The sequence below is a fragment of the Cornus florida genome, unplaced genomic scaffold (genome assembly GCF_030987335.1).
Source record: "Cornus florida cultivar Cherokee Brave unplaced genomic scaffold, ASM3098733v1 CherokeeBrave_3.0.0_Hap2_Chr03, whole genome shotgun sequence".
Lineage (NCBI taxonomy): Eukaryota > Viridiplantae > Streptophyta > Magnoliopsida > Cornales > Cornaceae > Cornus > Cornus florida.
The window spans coordinates 59,667,024-59,691,560 of NW_026775573.1; the positions used below are offsets into that span (position 1 = coordinate 59,667,024).

Here is a 24,537-nt window from a genome sequence, read left to right on the forward strand (position 1 = left end):
AGACCGAATCGTAGAACCAAAGATCATCAGGCAAATAAGTTCGTGTGGCGAATGTCTCGCCAGCTGCATGGTGGCCAGTCAGTGCAACGGCCATGTCTACGTCAGAAGGCCTCTGCAAAATAGGATAATGAAGCTCGGGAGGGCAGACATGCGGGCACTGAGAAGATTTGGCTAATGTATCAACTGTAATCCAGATAGGGTAGCCATCGATGGTGGTCTGGAGCTCTAATAGATTACCCTAGGCCGGCCGGAGGTTCTGAAAGAACATCCGAATTAGCCGCGGGAAGACAGGATAAGTAACTGGCGCCAGAATGGCTGAAATGCCACGTCGCTGGATGTCGTCAAAAGCTGCCCGAATCAAGACTGATCGGGAGAAGAAAGTAATGTCAAACACCAACTTATGCGCCACCGGAAGGCGTGAGTATCTCCGGAAAGGTCTATCTCGGACCTGGTCATGCTGTGCTGGTGGTGGTGAAAGAGAAGATGCGTGCTTAGCCTCATCTGAATGGGATGAAGATGCAGCAGCTGAAGACTGTAGTCTAGAATCAGCTGATAAGGACTGAGCTAGAGCTGGCTCAGGATACCCCTCTAACTGCTCAGGCTGCTCAGCCTGATAAACCTACTCTGGAGCTGGAACTAGAATTGGATCCTGAGCATGTGAAGGCTCTGTGGACTCCTCTACACGCTGTCGTACCCTCCTTTGATACTGTCGACGGGCAACTGTCTTAACCCATGCCATAGCCTGTAAAAGAACGAAACACTTGTAAAGTCAGCAATTAGATAATAAAGAATTAAAGCACAATATATAAAAACATGTATGTCAAATAAGATAGACAACTCAGAGTAATGGACATGAATCTATGCAAGTGATAATGCAGCTAGGTATCAACAATGAATGAGTGAAACATGCTAAACATGATAAGTATAGAATACATCCAATGTGGAAAACACAGGCATTGGGCATCAAGAAACTAGCATGAACACTATGGATGGTGTGTGAAGTGCACATATGCAAATCTATGAAATTCGATCGATCAGGAGAATATGAGATTGATCTCTCTCAGACTGATCAGGACTAAGTTCGATCAATCTTTCTCTGATCAATCTGAGAAAACTTCGATCAATCGAACTGCTATGAGAAATTCGAAAAGTCACAGATCTGTGACGTAGATGACACGGGGGCACCCAAGCAAGCTTTTGGGTCCTTCTACACCTCAATAACATAATATTGATCACTTATCCTTGCACGTGACCCCCAAAATCACATCAAAAATGAAATATACAAATATATACATACATATATATACACATGCTCAAAACATCAAAAATGGCAAGAAATTAAACATGGAATCTCAAATGTATCATAGAAACATGGGTACCACTCAAGATTAAAGCTCAAAAATGGATGTAAAATCCAAACTTACCAAAACTCAAGGAGAGAAGTGGTTAGAGAGAGAGCTGAGATCTGAGATGGGAGATAAAGTTTCGAAGCTTGTGGAAGGTCGCTGGAGGTTGGGAAGGTGGGTTGCAGCAGTAGGAGGCGACAAGGGTTGAGATCGATGGCCAAATCGATCAAATGATCCTAGGGTTTCTATTTTTAAAAACTGCCTCCAACATATTCGATTGATCGAACATAGATCGATCTGAAAAGAACTCAGATTGATCTAACCTTGTAAAACATATTTTTTGAAATTTTTTTTTTTTTAAATTTAAATATTTAAAAATTCAAAATTCAAAATTCAAAATATTTTTTCGGATTTTTGGAAAAATTAAATAAAATAAAAATCTTTTTGGAATATTTTTTGTATTATTTTATTATTATTATTATTATTTATTTTGATTAAATAAAATAAAATAAATCAAAATGCAGTCAAAGTCAAAGTCAAAGTCAACAAAGGAACATAGATCGATCAATCCAAGATCGATCTGGAAGATGCTTCGATCGATCGAACAGGTAAAAACCTGCAGATAGGTTCGAACAATCTAACAGAGAGCTGTTTTATGCAAGGTTAAAAAAATTTCTAAGTATTGGAACTGAAGATCGATCCAAAAAGAATTTGGATCAATCTTAGAATTTCAAATCGATCACAAAACATTTTGCACGATGGGACAGAGAGGTGAAATATGCAAGTTTGATGCAGGAATGAAGTTCGATCGATCGAACCTCTTTTGAGATTGATCGAACCGACACAAGATGCCTATTTCAGAACTGAAAGTGCAGATATTTTCAACCAAAATCCCCAACAATGTCTATGAACCCAGAATATATCTAAACATCGCAAGAAATAAAAGATAAAATAGAAATGAGGAAGGAATAGGGTTGTAAACCCTACGAAGCATTGCTAGTCTTTAATGTCTCTAGCAAGACGTTGGGCTCTTTTATCCCGACTCAAATATCTTGTTATGCAGCCCCTCCTTGGCTGGGTGAAAATCACTTTGAACCCCATCCAACAAATGGTTCTTTAAGGAACTTGTTGGATTTAATTCAAAAGACATTGAAGGTCCTTAGTCTGTGCGACTCTTGGGCTTCCATGCCCTTTCAAACTTTGCTTTTGAAACAACAATTCTTGAATTCAAGTTTGAAGATGAACTCTTAGAACTTCCATTTCCAAGCAAAGACTCAATTTTATCAAGTTTATTTTCAAGACACCTTTCTATAACATACACTTTTTCATCCTTGTTTATTGAATTCGGGGTTAGATTAAAAATGTTCAACTTCACCTTCATGTGGCCAAATGAGATTTTCATTAAGAAGGGACGGCCAAAGATAACGGGAATTTGGCTCTTGGGATTCGGAACTAGTTCCATGTTTATGACGACGAAATCAATGGGGAAGAAGAACTTATCAATCTTAATCAAAGCATCCTCTATGATACCCCGGGGCTTTTTGATGGATAGGTCGGCAAGTTGTAAAACTACCGACATCGGTTTCAAGTCTCTTGAGCCCAATTTGACATATACCCAATATGGAAGAAGGTTGACACTTGCTCCTAAGTCTAAAGAGCCCGATTAATGACATGGTCATCAATGATACAAAAAGTAGTAAGTGAACCGGGGTCCTTAAACTTTGGGAGATTGTTATGTTGCAAAATGGAGCTCACTTGTTCGGTCACGACCACTTTCCTTGGTGCTTGGCTTTTGTTCTTCCTCTTTTGGGTGTAGAGATCTTTCAAAAATTTGGCATAAGCCAGAATTTGCTTAATTGCATCCAAAAGCAGAAGATTGATCTTTACTTGCCTAAACATTTCAATAATTTCATTGGCCTTGGTCTTTTGTTCGTCAAAAGAAATGGATCCTTTCAAAGCATCCGGAAATGGAGCTTTAGGCTCAAAAGCTTTTTCAAAATTTTTCTTTAAAAAATCTTTAACACAAGAATTTTTCAAACTGTCATAAGAGTTTTTCAAATCATCTTTCAAAACTTTGTTCAAATCATTTTCCATTACTTTTTCCATAAAGAGGTCATGCATATACAATGAATGAGGAATAGAATGTCAAACAGGACGGGTGTCAACTTTTAGTTGCACCGGTTCACTCTCTTTATTAGACATACTCACTTGGTTGTCCACAATTCTCTCACTTCTCAAGGTTGTCACCGCATTGACATGTTCGATTGTGTGACCTTCCGATGAGGAATGAGTCTCCACAACACATTGTTGCTTTGGTGGTGTATTCAAAGGCATCTTCCCTTTCTCTCTATCATTCAAAGTACTAGGTATTTGCCCGACTTGGGTTTCAAGCTTAGCAATGGATTGGGAATGGGAATGAAACAATTGAGTGTTCACCTCTAGAGTACCTAGAGCGGTCAACATTTTTCTCCTCAAAAGCGGGACTCCTAAAATTTCCTTGAGAATATGATGATTGGTTAAAAAAATGAGAATTAGAGAATTGATTACCATGCAATTGAAATGATGATGATCTAAAACTTTGGGAACATTGGCCTTGCATTGGAGGTGGAACATACTTTCCTTGAAAACCACCTTGGGAAAAGTTTAAGCCTTCCCCTTGGCTTTTCCAAGAGAAGTTTGGATGGTTCCTCCAACTTGAATTGTAATGAGTGCCATAGGGATTATTCCCATGGTTGACAAATGTAGCATTGACTTGTTCATGGTTTTCACTTGGCACATGTCCAATGGGACAATTGGAAGTAGAATGTAAAATACTTGAACAAGTCATACAAGATTCATTAGATGCACAATGATGAACATGATTAGGGGAGGAAGATACTTGATTCGCCGAAGTTTGGTTGATCAAAAATTGATCAAACCTTTGAGATAAGGATTTCATCTCAGCGGCTATGTCATTGGAATTGTCAACTTGATATAAGCCGACATTCTTCCTTCCACCTAGGTTTCTACCTTTTTTAGAAGATAAGGATCTATGCATTGAATTCTCACTCATGCTTTCATACAATTGCCACACATCATCCTCATGCTTGTTAAGGTAAGAGCCACCCATAGATGCATCAACCATACCCTTGTGATTATCCAGTAAACTTTCAAATAAATATTGAACTAGTTGCCACTTAGGTATGCCATGATGTGGGCATTTCCTAAGCAAATCATTAAACATTTCCCATGCCTCATGAAACATTTCCCCATCCCCTTGAGAAAATTCTCTAATTGAAGTTCTTATGGCATTGGTCTTTGATACCGAGTAGTTCTTTTTCAAGAACTCTTGTTGCATTTCTTCCCAAGAAGTTATCGAAAAAAGCTTAAGGCTATTGAACCAATATTATGCCTTGTCTTTAAGGGTGAGAGGAAAAAGTTTGAGTCTTCACACTTCTTCTGGCATGTCCATGTATTTCACGGTGGAACATACTTCAAGAAACTCATTCAAATGCTTGTAAGGTTCTTCACTTGGAAGTCCATGACAGTTATGAAGCATTCGAATGGTTTGCAGTTTAATCTCATAGTGATGCGTTCTAAATGGGGGAAATTGAATGCAAGTAGGTGCATTATATTCATTAGGCACATAAAGGTCTCTTAAAGCAATGGGAGGATTTACAATTGGCGATGCCACTCGGACACCTTGATTAGCTTGAACCAGGGGAGGTTGTGGAGCAAAAATTGGCCGAGTCATTCCCAATGGAACTTGGCCTTATTGTTGTGGGTGAATGAATGGTCTAGGCATGCCCAGCGGTACTTGAATGTTTTCATGATGCACATTAGGTTAAGGATGCCTTGTTGGTCTATGTGACCAAGGTCCTCCACATGGTCATCATTTAGTTCCTTCATTGGTAAAATAGAGTGATGAGAACTACACTTCCCCTAGGATTACGAATAACCGATTCAAGATGCAAATTAGGAGGGACAAGATTAGGATTTAATGACCTACGACCATGCATACACTAGCAAAACAAATAACAAGCAAATAACAATCACTTCGCTCCCACAACAAATTAATCAACAAACATTCTCCACATACATTGATCCCATACTGCCATGCTTGAACAACATGCAAAGAAAAGTAAATTGCCTCCACGTGGGCTCATGATCTATCTAAGAATTTAAAAACTTGCCACCACGTGGGCCGACGATTTAACTAAAGATCGAGTTAGAAAGATCTCACAAAGGGTCCTTAAGCAACTTCAATTAACCTTTTAAGTTTCAAGCCTTGCTATGCTTTGCAAATTTTTAGATTTTAGCTCTTTTAGTTTTTGCTTAGCTTCACTTGGCTCCCTTGGTTCCTTTGCTCGATTTACTTACTCAATGCACCTAATCAAATAAGAACAACCACAATAAGTAACTAAAAATAAAGTAAAGAAAAGACACGATCAAAAGAGTATTAATTCATATTTGTTTCCAAAACACGGCGTTACCAATTCAAATCCCCGACAACGGCTCCAAAAACTTGGTGCGTGTCGTGGGTGTACAACCAAATTTGTGCAAAATAGTGTGGCCAAGTTTTAAATTTATAAATGCCACTACTACCTCTAACTAAAAATATAGCTAGGATAAGTAGGGATCGTCCCAAGGGATCGTGGGTGCACTAACAATGGAAATAATATATAGGTTAGTAGGTCGAGTGATAAAAAGTGGATTGTTTGGTTGATTAGACTACAAACTAAACTAAACAAGTTCAATGTAAAATAAGCAATTTAAATAAAATTTAGAGAAAACAAGAGAGTGAGGTCTTGGGGTCTAGAGGTCACCACTAAACATCACCATTCTAGACATTCAACGTATAATTAATGTGGGGAAACATGTATTACAATTTGAGAGTGTGTGATTGATTATTTTAACAAGCATGGATGATCAATTAAGTATATATTGTCTAAGCAACCTAGTGAATAGCACAATACATCAAACTAAGCCATTAATCCTTCCTTTAAGCTCACAATCCAAACACATCACATGGTTAAAGAATAATACTACTTGCATTCATAAGCATGGAACATCAAACAACAAGCATGGATAAGTCAACTACACTACAACTAAGCTAAGGGTATGAAAATTAAACTAAAGAAACTAAGGGAGAGGCACAATCCATCAAGACATGAGTATGAACCATCAAATAAACCACAATAGTATTCTATTAAACACTATGCCTTGACATTCTCTAGATCTATAGCATCAACACACATAGACATACATCAATAACACAAAACTAGAAATAAACACATAAACATTTATTCTAACATACATAGACATATGGATGGAATGAAATGATCAATTGGAAGTATTAAACCACACAAATCATTGAATAAAAAAGATTCATATATAAAATAAGTGTCAAGACAAGATTACAACACAAATTCCTTCAAAATACAAAGCATTAAAGTCTAGAAGGCATGCTTAGGGCTAACTCTAGCCCCAAGAAGATGTTTAGCCACTCATTGAAATAGTCATCCAACCCTCAAGGGCTATCTCCATGGTAGGAATAACCTTCTTCTTGATGGAAACCTTAAAAGAATGGAAGAACTCCCAAGAATGTATCTCTAGCCTCTCCTCCTCTCTTTTCTTCCTCGCTAAGAATGTTTCTAAGCATATGTCTAAGTAATATGATATGATATGTAGAAATGGCTCAAAATCCTTATATAGGTAGCTCAAGTGTCACACCCAATGGCCTGGACTCGTGCACAAGGGCTCCTCTCAATGATTGCACCATGAGCCAACTTTTAATGAACTGGAACTTATTTTTTTCAGACTTGAGGAGGCTCGATTGATCGAACTGTGGTGAGATCGATCGAACTTAGGTGAGATCCATCGCATGCTGCAGAAATCGATCATCCTTGGTGGCGCCTTTTTAAATAAAGATAAATCTCTGAGATATTTTGAGATATTTTGGGAAAGAGACAAAAGTGGTAGGTGGGGTGGTAGGTATAGATAAGATCGAATATTTTCGATCGATCGAAGAGAAGTTGGATCGATTGAACATTATGGAATCTTTTGGATAAGGACAAGGGCTTGGATCCATCTTGAAGTGTCCAGATTGATGTTGCTTCGATCGATCAAAGTGATGTTGAGATCGATCGAACTTATTGATTTCCACACTTAGCTTCATTCTGCTTCCACTTTGCTCCTTTCTTCCATCCAGCTTGAGTGCTTATTTAATGCTCTTATTTGGCTGAATTAACTTATTTTTGGGATAAGTGCCTGAAAAGGGCAATAACATGAAATTAGTCTAAAACAGGAAAGTAAAATAGATAAAGGTCCTAGAATACCTAAGCTTAAGGGGTTTTAATTATGCACTTTTCAGCGCTCATCAATGCCTATTTTGTATGTACAACATGAGGCCAAGTGCCATATACGTTTATATCACATGTATGCTAATTTAATTCGATAATTTGTTTTATGAAATTATAAGAATTCAAGGTTTGACAAGTCGTATTTTGTATATGACATGCTATATGGCCATCGGCTATTGGAACACGTGTATTAATCCATATTACATTTGCATGCATGATCGCTTTCGAGTTTAAAGTCATATTTTGCAAAATGAGCATATGGGAGGGCACTCATTTTCACTTTTTATACAAATCTGTTATAAGGGTATTTTGGGTATTTCACTTTTAAAAATAAAACTTCCTTTAACATAGTCAAATGGAAAATGCGATTTTAAGGTGGGTTTCTTCTTCGTGTTTTTCCAGAAATTGTTATCTTGGTCCCGGAAATTCCATGAAAAACTCATTTTTCTGTTTTTTCTACTGTTTCTGCTAATTTTATGCAACCTGGGTGGGTTGAACCAGTTCAGAGATGTTGAACTGGTTCAAGGTGAGGTTTTGGGTCCAACATGGATGTTCTATCCATGTTGAACCGGTTTAAGTCTGCTAGAACCATTTGCAAGTTCAACTTTGGCCTTCCAACTTTGAACTATCATAACTTCTTCATTTTAACTTCGAATTAGTCCGTTCTTAAGTCTAAACAGACCGTGTTGAAGTAAGCTTTCCAATGGTATAAATTTTAGTTTCAAATTCTTTTCCTAGCTCAAGATATCCTTGTTTTAGTGAGAGGGTGTCGGTTTTAGTTCGAACAGGGATACGGTTCATTTGAGATTTTCACTTCCTTTGGCCTTGGGACTTCATGTGAAGTTACTAAAAGATGTTTTAGCTTATTTTTTTATCTTATTTGACTTATTGTAAGTTAAATTCACTCCACTTAGGGTAAAATGACCATTTTACCCTTAGTTCTCTCTTGTAGGGTCGTCGATAACCTTGGCTCCGTTTTGCTTCCGTTGAGTCTCAAAACTCCTCAAAAGGTCTCTCTTGTGTCTTAAAGATGATGTACATCTCTAAAGACCTTGTTTATGTTCTAGCTTCCGCATTTCAGATCCGTTGTCGGGTCATCTTTTGTTCATCACTAACGCACCGAGTTTATAAAACTTAGGCCATCACAAGTGGTATCAGATCTCCTAGGTTTGAATACCTTAGGACGATGGGTTTTAGTGTATATCATGTTTTTGTTGATCTAATTTGATATTTTCACATGCCTTTGATAACATGTTTTGACGTTGCAACATGTTTATGTGTTCCTTGATAGCACGCTTAGTATTATGACATATCTTTATGCTTATATGCTTATGTGCTTAGAAGCAGCTTTATTTGACTTGTATGCTTATTTATTTAAGTGCTTAAATGTTTAAAAAGCTTTCTTTAGTTGCTTTAGCATAACCGTATGTTGCATACTTTATCTTACTTTGTGTTTTGTGCACTCATAGTGTGAGTTACATTCGATCATAATAACTTGTGTTATTATTGACCTCTTTCCTTTTGTATATCTAGCATCATGGTTGTCACGCGTGGAGAGTCTTCACGTCAGGGCATTGAGGAGTAGGTGGATGACACCGAGCTTATGAGGGGTCCGGGAAGGCCTAGGATTCCAATTTGTGGCGTGGATGCTAATCTACCGCGAGCACCGACTTATGAGGAGTGAGTGGCTCAGGGAATCAATCAGGGCATCGTTGAGTCCCTACAGGAATTGATACGCAGGCAGGTAGCAGGGATACAGATTCCAGCACCGGCACCAGCACTGATAGTCAATAAGGCACTGGAGTACTTCATGCGACTGCAGAGGGCTATGACTGATCCATTTGTGGGGAGTTCAGATCCGCTAGTCTTAGAAGCTTGGTTGAACCTTATGGTTTGCAAGTTAGACAGTATGGCAGTACCCACGGACAGGTTGAGGATTTCTCTGACAGCCTCTATGTTCATAGGAGATGCAGATATCTGGTGGAGGTCCATGACGAATGTCCACAATGTAGAGTTGATGACTTGGAATGAGTTTAGAGATTTTTTCTTTGAGTGCTTCTTTCCTAAGGCTATGAGGCAGGAGATGAGGATGCAGTTCACAGGTCTTTATCAGGGCACTATAAGTGTCATTGAGTATGAAACACGATTTACTTCTCTCTCTTATTATGTTGAGGATATGGTGGCGACAGATGAGGCCTGGGCAATGAAGTTACAGGATGGGCTACATCTTCACCTCAAGCCACGGGTTTCAATTCTTGATTTGAGGACTTACAAAAAGGTGGTCCAGAGGGCTATACTAGCTGAGGCAGAGGAACGGGATCAGTTATGAATTAGGGGTTCACACAAGCAACCTCACAACAACACTCCGTCATCCTCCGAAAGTCAGTGGAAGAAGGCTAAGGTAGGGAACAATAGACACTCACAGGGGATTCCACATCAGATTCATTCTGCACCCACAGTCCCTGTATCTTCGGGATCGGCTCGGGGTGTGATTTGTCACCATTGTCAGCAACCGAGGCACATCAAGCATCGCTGCCCATAGCTTCAACCACAGGCCAGTCAGACATCCGTTTCTATAAAGACAGAGCAAGGAGCTTGCTTCTATTGTAGGCAACCAGGTCATCTCAAGAAGGATTGTCCAAAGTTGCTAAATAAGTCATGTGGTGGCATAGATTCACAGATAGTACCAGCACAGTCTGCAGTGGTTCAGTCTGGTTTCAGAGTTCCTCAGGCACCACATCCAGTGGTGCCAGTTGGCACTTATCCAGCCAGGGGCTCTACACCTACTATTTCTTCACATTAGTCAGGCTATCATGGCAGTTCACAGCAGGGCTCAGGGACGAGCCTACGCTCTTCTACAGGCAGATGCTTCCGCAGGCACCTCTTCAGTTCGAGGTATCTTTCTAGTTTTCAGTTCTTGGGCACGGGTTCTTGTTGACACGGGTGCATCATATTCTTTCATTTCTACATCATTTGCACATTCATTAGGTCTGGAGGTTACACTTCAAGATAGTCTTCTCTGTGTTGATACGCTAGTTAGGGGTTCAGTGTCTTTGGATTGTGTTTATCGGGGTTATACTATTGAGATAGCTAGGCGGACCTTAGAGTTCGATTTCGTTGTTCTCGACATGATGGGCTTTGACGTCATTCTCGGGATAGATTGGTTGTCATTCTTTCGGGCTACAATTGATTGCTTCTATGGGAGGGTGTCCATTTGCACTCCCAAGGGAGATTGTTTCCCTATTATGGGAGATCAGAGGGATTCCCACCCAGCGATGGTTTTCAGCATTGGTGACTGGAGTCGCCACAAATCCTACTTGGCTAATTTGCTTGTTGACGAGGATAGCAGTTTGGGCCGTGTTCTTCCAGCAGTTGTTAAGGATTTTGTTGATGTCTTTCCAGAGGAACTGACAAAGTTACCTCATTTAAGGGAAGTTATTTTTGCCATTGATGTCATTCCTGGTACAACACCCATCTCTATGCCACCGTACCGTATAGCACCGGCAGAGCTTGATGAGCTGAAAGGTCAGTTGGATGATTTGAAATCTAAGGGCTTTATTCGTCCTAGTGCTTCACCATGGGGAGCACCGATTCTTTTTGAGAAGAAGAATGATGGGTCTTTGAGACTTTGCATCGATTATCACAAGTTGAATCACGCTACGATCAAGAACATGTATCCTTTGCCTAGGATTGATGACTTGTTTGATCAATTGAAAGGAGCGACATGCTTTTCAAAGATTAATTTAAGATTAGGTTACTATCAGTTGAGGGTTAAGGATGAGGATATATCAAAGACCGCTTTTCGTACACGATATGGCCATTATAAGTTTCTAGTGATGCCATTTGGTTTGACCAATGCTTCAGCAGCTTTTATGGATTTGATAAACCGTGTATTCAGTGACTATCTTGACAGACTTATGGTGGTGTTCATTGATGACATTCTCGTGTACTCAGCTTCGAGGGAAGAGCATGAGCATCACTTGAGAGCAGTTTTGCAGATCCTTAGGGATAACCGATTATATGCCAAGTTCAAGAAATGCGAATTTTAGCTACCGGAGGTGAAGTTCCTTAGACATGTTGTGTCAGGGGGCGGTGTTGCAGTGGATCCGTCGAAGATTGAGTCTGTAATGGATTGGGAGCGTTCGAAGACAATGTTTAAGATTCGGAGCTTTCGTCTAGCAGCACCTATGACTCAACTTACTCGCAAGGGGGTTAAGTTCATATGGAATGAGGCTTGCAATTCTGCTTTTCAGGAGTTGAAGATCAGGTTGACATCAGCTCTAGTTTTGATCATACTTAAACGTGGTTTGGGTTACATGGTCTATTGTAAAGCTTCGCAAGAAGGCCTAGGGTGTGTTCTAATGCAGACAGAGCAGGTGGTTGATTATGGGTCTCAACAGTTGAAGACTCACGAGTTAAACTATCTGACACATGATTTGGAATTGGTAGCGGTGATCTTTGCCCTAAAAGGGTGGAGGCATTATTTATATGGGGAGAAGTTTGAGGTTTTCTCCGATCATAAGAGTCTCAAATATCTCTTCTCTCGGAAGGATTTAAATTTGAGACAATGCAGATGGGTTGAGTTCATGGAGGACTATGACTTTGAGTTGCAGTATCATCCGGGAAAGGCCAATATGGTGGCCGATGCATTAAGTAAGAAGTCACGGAGTACTCTTGCTAGCATTTCCGTCCACAGATGGAAGATGCTAGAAGAGCTTGCAGATCTTGGTTTACAATCGTATAAGGATGTTTCACCGGCTATCTTGTTTAGCCTTGTGGCTCAACCGGCTCTTGTTAGCAGAGTTATTGAGGCACAGTAGGAGGATGGGGAGATGAAGTCTATCCACGTTCGAATTTCAGGCGGCGAGAATGTAGAGGGTTGGACCTTGCATTCAGATAGTGGTCTCAGGTACAGAGGGAAGATGCTTGTTCCTTTGTCTTATCATGACATCGTTCTTCAGGATTTTCACTATTCTCGACTTGTAGTTTATCCTAGTGGTACGAAGATGTATCACAATTTGCAAAGGCAGTTTTGGTGGAAATGCATGAAACGAGATATTTCTTAGTTCGTGGCCAAATGCCTTACTTGTCAGCAAGTGAAGGCAGAGCATCAGAGACTGGCAGGGTTGTTGCAACCACTACCAGTGGCAGAGTGGAAGTGGGAGCACATCACTATAGATTTCGTGACAGGACTTCCAAGATCCAAGGCAGGGAATGATGCCGTTTGGGTTATTGTTGACAAATTTACTAAGACGGCTCACTTTTTGCCTATAGCAGTGACAGATGATGTAATACCCCTAATTTTACAAGGATATTCCTGGTATTTAATTTTTATTTCATTTATTAGTTAATCGCATTTTATTGGATTATGTGTCATTTTATTGGATTAGTTGTTTAATTATTTTCTATTGTGGTAATTTAGTTGGTTTAATTGATTTGTTTTAATTTTGTTAATTGGAATTACTTGTTTAAGTGTTTTAATTATTTAATTGTTTTGCTTATTTAATTGGGTTATTTAATTGGATTATTTAATTGGAATTAATTGTTGAAGTGTTTTTAATTAATTAGTTGTATTTTACTATTTTAATTTCTATACTTATTTAATTGATTTAATTAATTAATTCATTGTGTATTTATTTTCTTTATCGTAACTTCGGATTTTGGGTTTTAATGTGGCGGACTCATAGTTAGAACGGGAATAGGGTTTGGTTACTTGAAGCCTATAAATACATAAGAATATTGGGGTTTAGGGTTTTAGAGAAACGTAAGCTTAAGTCTGTGACACAGAGAGATATAGAGGAGGAAACACAGAGTGACCTTGGGTGCTTAACAAAGCAGTTCAAGGAGGAAGGAACATGGTTGTTTCTGGGTGGAATTTAAGCACCGGAGGAGTAAACCTGTAGTATAGGACACTAACGTAGCATTCAGAAACTGTGGAATTAGAGTTTCAAATCTGAAACTCAAAGGCAAGTTCTGTTCTATTCTATCCCTTTAATCTGTGATATGTGCATGCTTAGAAAGACTCCAGGGATTAAACTAAGGCTTAATTACATCTGTTATGCATGTTTAATCTGTATTTAAATTCATGAAATAAATCTGTTCTTAGTTACTTTAAATTTGTAACCTGAAACCTTGCTGCCGTGGTGTAACAACTTGTATTTCAATTCAAGTTTTGGTTGTATATTCTTGTTCTATAACCAATATGGAATCTGGATGAACCTTAAAACATGTATTAAAAACTACTACAGAGGACTGGTGATCATCGGAATCGGAGAGGAGGATGATGAAACAAACAGAGGTTGCTAAGAGGAGGGAGAGAGAGCTCCCAAACCTCTTAGAGCCGGCTCCCAGAGGGGAGAGCCGGCTCTTGGTGTTGTGGAGCCGACTCTAGATGAAAGCTAGAGCAGGATCCTAATTTTGAGAGCTTGTTCTCTTTTAAAATACATAGAAACGTGGTTTTTAGGGACTGTTTGGCGAAACTATGTTTTCTAAAATGGTTTAATGGCTACTGGATGGTGTAATTCATTGCTCAAGACTTAGAAAAATGTTGAGAATCATGTTTATAATTAGTTATTGGGGACGGGATTCACATAAGGTTAAACAAAGAATCCGTATGTGCAGAATTGGTTAATTAACCTAGATTGGTTTCTGTTTTGGAAATTTGGTTTCTATGCATGAAATTAAATTACGAATCATATTTTCAGTTATGGTACAAGCATATAATAGTTTAATTATGTGTATGTTTGGATGGAATTAACTGATGGTCTAACTTTGCTATAGAATGCATCAGTTATGGTACCGTTTGGAGGAGTAAATTGCATAATCTTACTTTGTAAATTTAATGGACTGTAATTAGGATTCTAAATCTTTTCTGGGATGCATAATGTAGTTATACACATGTTAACTATATTTATGCTTATTTTGGAGTGTGGTTGATAGATACTTATACTATCTTTGTCAACTATGTTAGCTGGAGGATAGTATGTACCGGTATGAGATGGTGGCGTGCTAGGTATGGATTAGTTCAGATACTAAGCCTACCTAATCTGGATTGAGGTTCGGATTAACAATAAAAGTTAAGTCCGACTTCTATTAGTGTCAAGTCAGTAAATAACTGAATGACGCAATTGGATTTCTGGGATGAATTGTTATACAGATATCAAGCTACTATATCAAAGGGATGATATTCTATATTAAGAGGACATGCACTTTATATATTTATGTTATGATGCCATGGTATGAGCTTAAGTCTCAGGACCATGGTTAGGGTGCATATATCGCCTAGGATGGATAGCTGGACAAAGGTGTTGTTCCCTGGTAGGTCTAGGTACACATGACCACACAATGTGCGGTTTGCATGGTATCTCTACTCAGGCTGAGACAGACCTATTGGACTAGTGAGTGTCCTATAGTGTGTAATATATACATATATGGACTACTCTAGATATTGTTAAGTTTATCTAAGATGTATCTGCGTATCGGATTCCTGTTTGGATCGTAGTAGATCAGGACTTGCATGTGGGCCTGACCCACTCTTTTATTTTTCAGGTGCTCGTCAGTTCCAGGGTTAGAGCTTGGTCGTGCAGAGCAGATACAGACTTCTATTCCACCGATGACGTAGGACTACTTACTTATTAGCTGTGGATCGTATTTCAATTATTTCATTTTACAGTTGGGATTTTTATTAGGGGTCCACTAGATGGATTCCCGAGTTATTAATTAATTGGAGGTTTTGGAGTTTGGATTTTTATAACATTATTTTGAGGATTTTCAATTAGAGTTCTTTTCAGCCATTTTTTATTTACTTCTTATTATTTCATCTTGTATTCTGTGTTCATTAAAATATTAATTGTTTGATATTTCCCTCGGGTTTGGGCCCGGGCCTGATCAACCCGTGTCTCGGATCCAAGGGGTATCACAGAGGACGCAGAGAGACTTAGTGGATTGTATGTGAGGCAGATTGTCAGGCTTCATGGGGTTCTGGTATCCATTGTTTTGGATAGGAATCCCAAATTCACGTCTCACTTTTGGCAGAGTTTTCAGGAAGCTCTTGACACGGGGCTTCATTTTAGCACGGCATTTCATCCTCAGACTGATGGTCAGTCGGAGCATACTATTCAGATATTGGAAGATATGCTACGGGCTTGCATTTTGGGTTTTCGGGGTAGTTGGGAAGACTACTTACCCTTGGTTGAGTTTACCTACAACAACAGTTACCAGACCAGTATTAGCATGGCATCTTTCGAGGCGTTGTATTATAGATCTCCAGTTTGTTGGACCGAGGTAGATGATGTAGTCGCCTTGGGTCCCGATATTGTCCTTGAGACTACAAAAAAGATTAAGTTGATTCGACAGTGGTTGGCTACAGCTCAGAGTAGACAGAAGAGTTATGCTGATAAGAGGAAGAGATCCTTGTCTTTTGAGGTAGGGGACCACATCTTTCTCAAGATTTCTCCACGGAAAGGACTTCTGAGATTCTGGCAGACGGGTAAGTTGTCTCCTAGGTTCACTGGACCATTTTAAATTTTGAAGTGCGTCGGTGAAGTTGCTTATCGTTTGGCATTGCCGCCAAACCTGGATAGGGTTCACGATGTCTTTCATGTCTCTATGTTAAGAAAGTACGAGTCGGATCCATCGCATGTTTTACGGTGGACAAATGTTGTTGTTGATGAGGATGTGACCTATGAGGAGGGTCTAGTCCAGATTCTTGATTCACGGGAGCAGGTCTTGCGGACCAAGACTATTCCATTGGTTAAGGTCTTATAGAGACATCACGGCGTTGACGAGGCTACCCGGGAGCTCGAACAGGAGGTTCGCTCTCAGTATCCCAGTTTGTTCTCTCTTTTAGATTCGGGTTGATTTTGGGGACGAAATCGTTTTAAGGAAGGTAGGTTGTAATGACCCAGTCATTTTCCTTCCTTTCCTTTTTTTCAGTAATCTTCTTTTTTCGTCTTTTCCTTATTTTGTCTTTTTCTTGTTTATCATTTTTCCTTACATAACCTCACTTTTTGTGCTCGGATTTGATTCCAGCTTTGCATGCATCCATGATATTTGAATTCCATGATAATTGTATTTTTACTTTTGTAGAAAATACATTCTAGTTGCTTACTTTTTCATAAAGGGTATGGATGCATACCTTCTTGGAAATATTCTTGATTTTGGGATTTTAGTGTAATTATATAAAATAATTATTTTTAGTCTTGAGGACTATTTTGCAATTTAATTTGGAAGATATTTTAGAAAATGACCTTTTTGCAATCTAGGAAAAAGGTGACAAGTGTCACACTCTCATGGAGCCACTTGTTGACATTGGGGTGGAGAGACTTTGATGCATCATCTTATGACATTTGGAGAGTGGAGATTCACCTACTTGTTGGCCTAGGATTGGTGCACTTGTTGGTTTGGATGGTTGACAAGTGTAAGCTTAAGATTAAGCTTAGGAGGAAGCCTTGGATTTGTGACAAGTGTAGGCTCACAATTTAGTCTTGCATTGTGTGTATGTGTGAGGTAGTGTAAGAGCACATAGTGAGTGGAGGATTTCTAGACCTTTCACTCACCATTTTCACTTTACCTTTCTCATTTTCTTTGTTCTTCAAAACCCTAACCTAGCCACCATTGGAGGAAAGCTTGGTTAATAGCTCATTCCTTCATTTTGGCTTCCTTCCACTCACCTTAGACCATTAACCTTGGGAGACAAAAGTTTCCTTTCACTTTTCTCTTCATTAACCCTAGACTTTTTATCCATTTTGTGCTTGGTTGCTTTAGATTATAGAGATTCAATTCTCTATTGAGGTAGGGGTGGTAGTATGTTTATATTTTAAGTGTTTAATAATCCTTTGGGGTTTAATATATATTGGGTACATGCTTTTAGAATTATAGTATTGCATATTATAGGAAATCTTTATAATTGACTTAAGGTTTATTGATTTAAGCATGTATGTTGTGTATGTATCTTGTGTAGGATTATTAATGTTGTATAGAACTCTTATTGATTTGAAATACTATACTATTGTGATGATAATTCTATATTCTAGTTTAATACTATTGGTAATTGTAATTATTTTAGAAGCTTATTGATATAATGTTGTAGTCTAGTATATAAAGCTTGTTATTGAGGCATGGTTTAAATTGATAAGTGAATGGTATTATATTGCACATTATATCATGTTAAGAACTTGTCATTTATTATGCCATTCTAGACTTGGAACCCTAAGACATGGTTTGTGTGGTTTCAAAATACTTGTGTATGGAAGGTGGTTTATATGCCTTAAATTATTGTATATAAGTTTTGAACTTGATATATTTTGGATTCTCTTGGGACATTGTTACAAATGACATGACTAGAGTTTGACTCTAGTACGGGAAATAGAGAGCTCCCTACATTAGTGCGCACGGGGTGGTATTCCCAGCGGGTTAGTGCCCGGAATAATCATTTAGATCTTGGCTCAATCCGAGATTTGGTGTCCAAGTTTTCCACTAATTGATTTTGCATTCAATTCCAAGTTGGCAATCAATGCTTAATTGTAACTTGTAAATTTTTGCTATTGGCGAATTGATATTGTTAAGTACATCCATATTGATATTGTGCTGCTAAGAATTATTTAAGTTAGCTTAAGATGATCCCTTAGAATACCTTGAACATAGACGTTAAGTGGAATGCTCCCTTGTATTCGCCTATATTGATCTTACAATGATATTAAAACTTTAGGGTATACGCATATGCTTCTTCCCACGAGTAACTTGATTACTCACCCTAGTTGTGTGGGTTATTTTACAGGTAAAGAGACTATGTTCTTGGATGCTCATCATCCTTAGGGGCTCATGAGTACTTTGAAGCATTTTTGTATATTAACATGCACTTGTTTAGCATGCCTTACTTTTAGATATTATATTTTGTATACCATGGATGTATGGTATTTTACAAGCTAAAATGGCTTCCTTGATGTGTAATGTATGTCTAATAACACTTGAAGATGCCTATTTTGTATGTATAACATGAGGCCAAGTGCCATATACATTTATATCACATGTATGCTAGTTTAATTACATAGTTTGTTTTATGAAATTATAAGAATTCGAGGTTTGACAGGTCGTATTATGTATATGACATGCTATATGGCCATGGGCTATTGGAACACGTGTATTTATCCATATTACATTTGCGTGCATGATCGCTTTCGAGTTTAGAGTCATATTTTGCAAAACGAGCACATGGGATGGCACTCATTTTCACTTTTTATAAAAATCTGTTATAAGGGTATTTTGGGTATTTTCCTTTGAAAAATAAAACTTCTTTTATCATGGTGAGATGGAAAATGCGATTTTAAGGGGGGTTTCTTCTTCATTTTTTTCCAGAAAATGTCATCTTTGTCCCAGAAATTCTATGAAAAGCTCATTTTTCTGCTTTTTCTACTGTTTCTGCTAATTTTATGCAACCTGGGTGGGTTGAACCGGTTCAGAGATGTTGAACTTGTTCAAGGTGAGGTTTTGGGTCTAATATGGACATTCTGTCCATGTTGAACCGGTTCAAGAATCTTGAACCAGTTCAAGCCTTCCAGAACCATTTACAGGTTCAGTTTTGGCCTTCCAACTTTGAACTATCATAACTTCTTCATTTTAACTTCGAATTAGTCCGTCCTTGAGTCTAAACGGACCATGTTGAAATAAGCTTTCCAATGGTATAAATTTTAGTTTCAGATTCTTCTCTTAGCTCAAGATATCCTTGTTTTAGTGAGAGGGTGTCGGTTTTAGTTCGAACTGTGATAGGGTTCATTTGTGATTTTCAATTCCTTTGGCCTTGGGACTTCATGTGAAGTTACTAAAAGATTTTTTAGGGTATTTTTTATCTCATTTGACTTATTGTAAGTTAAATTCACTCCACTTAGGGTAAAATGACCATTTTACCCTTGGTTCTTCTCTTGTAGGGTCGTTGATACCCTTGGCTCCATTTTACTTCCGTTGAGTCTCAAAACTCCTCAAAAGGTCTCTCTTGTGTCTTAAGAATGATGTACATCTCTAAAGACCTTGTTTATATTCTAGTTTCCGCATTTCGGATCCGTTGTCGGGTCATCTTTTGTTCATCACTGACGCACCGGGTTTACAAAACTTAGGCCATCACAGTTGTAGTCTTCATGATAGAGTCTTTCCCCCAAAGTCATATGTTTTAGTTTAAACTAGGATGAGCCTTGTTTCTTAATGTTTGTAGGTATCATTTCTGGTAAACTCTCACAAGACTTCGCTCGTCCTCTAGGGACACCTAGGGGTTTAAAAGGTTTGTTGCATATGCTAAATGCAATCGTCACTCCCATGAAAGAGGAGAAATGTGGATAGTTCATTGTGATTTTCATTTTATTTTTGCTATGGGAGTAGTAAAATATAAGTTTGGGGATGTCATAAGCGTCGAATATTGCATATTCAAGCGCCCTTAACTGCATTAGTTAAGCCCATTATTTGATCTTTGTATATAGTTTATCTTCATTTTTGTGTTTTTGCAGGTTTATTTATTAAAAAGAAATAAAAATAAGGTTTTAAGGGTTTGTGAAGAACAAGTCATATCGGGCTTAAAAATCAAGTGATTTCTAAGAAGAGATGGCCCAAATCTTCAATGGATACATTCAGCACTGCAGAAGAGGAGAAAGAAGCCAAGTACCATACCTCGCGTCCGAACGCAGGACTTCGCATCTGGACGCCATTCAGTAATCGCACGTCCGGACGCCATGCTTCGTGTCCGGACGCTAGCCTACGGGCCCCCATTTTGAATAAGTCAAAGTTTGTTCCCTTTTAAGTGAGAATTTGAATTTTAACAAGTTGGGTTGTTTGGAAACTCATTTTGGGACTAAGAGGGGGCAAAGGCCTGAATTTAATAAAATAGTTTTGGATTCTAAAAAAATATTGAGAGAGAGGGGTTTTCCTTAGGGTTTTATGCTAAGTTTTGCAACAATAGGGCTACAAGGGAAATCTTCTTCTTCTTCAATCCTTGAAGTTGTTACCATGTCCATAAGGAACTAAATTCTTTCGTAGGGAGTTGATGTAACCTTGACCAAGTAAATATGTTGTAATTGTTATTTCAATTTGGGGATTCATCTTGTATATAATTGATTTCATAAATTAGAAGTTGTTTACGTTGAATTGTTGTGTTTATACATTGAAGTAATGTATGTGATTTTCATTTGAATATATAGTTATGTTGATATGTTTATCTTGTCTTAGAAATCGTATTGGCACAATTATTCACTTGATTTCCTATAGTGACAATGGGAATGAATTTATGAAATGGTTATATTGGAATGTTAATTGAGAATTTGTATATATTATACTTAAGAAAGATAGACCATGCTACACCTTTAGATTAATTTAGTTAGGTAGATGGTCCATACCAACTGAAGATAATTTATGATAGATAATTGAATTTCATGTGCTTCAACATACAATTGAAGGACCTTAATAGGCCATGCCTAGGGAAAATGGTTCATACCACAACCTAATTTAGGTGGATGAACCATTCTAACCAAAGATGGATTATGCTTAGTCTTGAAATATATGATTTTCTGGAAGATATTATGGTTGTTTTATATTTCTACACATCATTTTATATACATAGTTATTTATCCCCAAGTTAGGTGCAAGTTAGCATGTTTATGAGGTTTTGGTGAAGTCAATTCCCTAGCCTTTATCTCTATAAGTTAAATCCATTTGAATTCATTTTATTTCCTATTTTTATGCAATTTTAATTCATAGTTTAAGTGACAAACCAATCAAACTATCATCTCTTTTATCAAACTAAAAAGTAATTTTACAATTTTGGTTGACATAAATTAGCAATCCTTGTGGTTCGACAACCCCTTACTATAGCCTTATTCGACATTGATTTGTGCTATTGCAAGTGGTATTCTAAGTGGTAACGATTTATATCCATCACCCTTTCAAAATGTGATTGTTTTTACTTCTGTTCTGCAATATCTGAATTCGATGTAGAAGTATATCTGTTTTTCTCTGACCGATGTAGATGCAACTTTATGATCACAATCAAGATTTGAACAACACAACTCTAAACTCACTTTGAGTTTATATGTATATTCTAGAAAGATCACAGATAAATCTCTTGGATTTTCTGCAAAAATAATCTTCCTAAGGCTTTTATAAATAATGACTTGATAGTGCAAAATTCGTTCTTAAACCTAGATAACTAACAAGGTTTATATAGAGTTTAGAATGTCCTAATCCCTCTGAAAATATGGCAAATTTCGTGCATAGGACTTGGTAAACTTCTACACCAAATAGGAAAGAATTATGAAATAGGAAACTAAAAGTTAGAACCTGAATAGGACTTCTTGAACTGGTTCAAGAGTGCTGAATCGATTCAAGAATGGCAGCACTTAATTTCGAAGCCAACTTAAGGCCTTGAACTGGTTCAAGAATGCTGAACCGGTTCAAGTGTGCCAGACTTGAATTTTTGGTTCAATAAGGTTAAAAACACTGTTTTTGGTAAGTCTGAAAAAAATACCAAGTGTAGAATGTTTCCTAACCATTTTAGACTTCTTCCTAATGCATTGTTCTTATCTTTTCTTAAATGATCTCAGTTATGGTAACTTTAAACAACCTTCTAATTTCGTAGTCGTTGTCGATCCTAATATAGTAACTTGAATTACAACTCGACTATGACTTGTTTTGTTTCCGACAATTGCCAATTACAAAATAATATCTCACAAATATTAGGAGTGGGGTATGGATATTGTATATGTATATATATGTATGTATTATTTAATTAGAAGGGTTTTGGTATGTGCCAAAAAAAAGAGAGGGTTTTGTGAGGGTTTGAGAGAGAAAGTTGAACCAAGACCAAAGGAGGAAGAGGGAGGTTGTGCTTGGGTAGAAATCGGACTTAGGAGGAAGAATGACGGCAACCCAAAAGCTGCCATAGTTGAGGAAGAAGACGGGAAAATGTGGAGTTTGATTTTCAATCCGAAAATCACAAGGCAAGTTCTTATTCTACTTCTCCCCTTTGGACCAATAAAATTTTCATCTTTTGGTGGACTTTAGGGATGAATAACAATGATTTAATTTGAATTAGTAGCTGTAATATGGTCTGTAATTGATTGTATATGTATGTATATATATATGTACATATATTTAGTGATCTTGCAAATTAATGTGTTAAACTTCGATTTTAATTGCTCAAAACATGTATTTATGTTGTATATGTACTATGAGAATCAATTGGGACATAGATGCATGATTTAGGACCCGCAACGATGGATTTTCATACTCAAAACAGACCTGCCAAACTGGTTTCACGAACCAATGCTCAAGCACTGGGGGCTATGCTCGAGCATAGTAAGGTTGTGCTCGAGTTGTAGGACCTGGTTTCTCCACAAAGTGTTTTGAATGACTCCGAGTTGATTTTAATAGGTTCCAGACATGTTTTGAAGCTTCAGGAACAACGTCTTAAGCTTTAAATGCATGAAATCAAATTATAATCTTACGATTTAGGATTTAATGGAAAAGATTTGGTTAGCTATTAAGTTGTGAATTAATCTCTTATGATATTTAAATTGTGTAATTTAATGCATAAACCTGATTTATATTTTTAATCATGAATGCTAGTGTACTTATGATCTACAAATGTGATTTATGACTGTATTTATATGATTTACCATTGTTAGATATGGTCAAGCTGAGAATTAATGTATGTATTTGATGAAATTTTTTAGACGGCTAATAATCTTAATTATACGTTATATGTTGCCATTGTTAGATATGGCTATGTTGGATTTAATGTGTATATGTGATGGAATGTGTGGGGTGACTAATAAGTTTAGTCTCACATAAATTGTGCCATTGTTAGATATGGCTTAGATGATTTGATGAGTACGTGGGCTGGCTAATAAATCTAGACATATTACATTATGTCATTGTTAGATATGGCTTTGTGGATTATTTTATATTATATATGTATGGCCTGAAACAAATTTGTAGTCTCGGGATCAGTGCTTGGGACTGAGGCGTATATTACTGAAGACGAGTAGCTTGTATAGGTGACTAGTGGGCCCTGGTAGTATATGGGACTCTTGACCACTTTGTGTGCGATTTTCAGGTGATATCCTCTATCAGGTTGAGGTTGTCCTATATATAGTAGAAAGTTTGTTAGTGTGTATATGTATGTATGATTATGTATTTATAGCATGAGTTTCAGCTAGGGATGCACTATTTATCAGTTCATTGATTGGGTTGTAGTAGATAGGACTTACTCGTGGATCTAACCCACCATTTATTTTTCAGGTTCAAGTTAGTTCTAAACTTAGAGGTCGTTTTTGCTTATCAAAGAGCTTCCATATTCACTCTTCCAGATTATTGATGTAGGATATTATCTCTGATTTTATTTATTGTTTGGATTTAGTTATTTAGACATCATTATTTCAGTTTTGGGATTTTTAGGGGTCCTTGATTTAAGTATTCCCGAGTTGTACTTTGGAGGAGTTTTATTTATAGATTTATGTGGAGATTATTGGTATCAGAGAATTTATCATTATTATTTTAGTTTTCCCTTCAGTGTTCCGTGCTTGCATATTATTAATTGTTTGATATCCCCTAATTCTTGAGTGAGGACTTAATCAACCCGCACTTGAAATTGAAGGGTATCACAGTTGGTATCAGAGCACTCCAGGTTCATGTGTTTCTACTTCTTGCTCACCTAAACTATGAACATCGCCACATAATTTTTTGTATAGCAAAGTGGCTATATCTAATGGATTTCTAGACAATTATACTCTTTCCTTCACGAAGGATATTCTAAACTTGTGGTGAAAGATAGCCACCATTATTTAGCTATACGAGTTAGAGTGGCTTCACAC

General features: G+C 37.7%; 1 non-coding gene across 1 annotated transcript; it reads left to right on the top strand.

Moving 5' to 3' along the window:
- The first annotated feature begins 4,528 nt into the window (after window positions 1–4,528).
- LOC132302001 (small nucleolar RNA R71) lies at window positions 4,529–4,637 on the top strand. The gene has a single exon (XR_009480705.1). It is a non-coding gene; the product is annotated as a small nucleolar RNA R71 (small nucleolar RNA).
- Window positions 4,638–24,537: the final 19,900 nt, after the last annotated feature.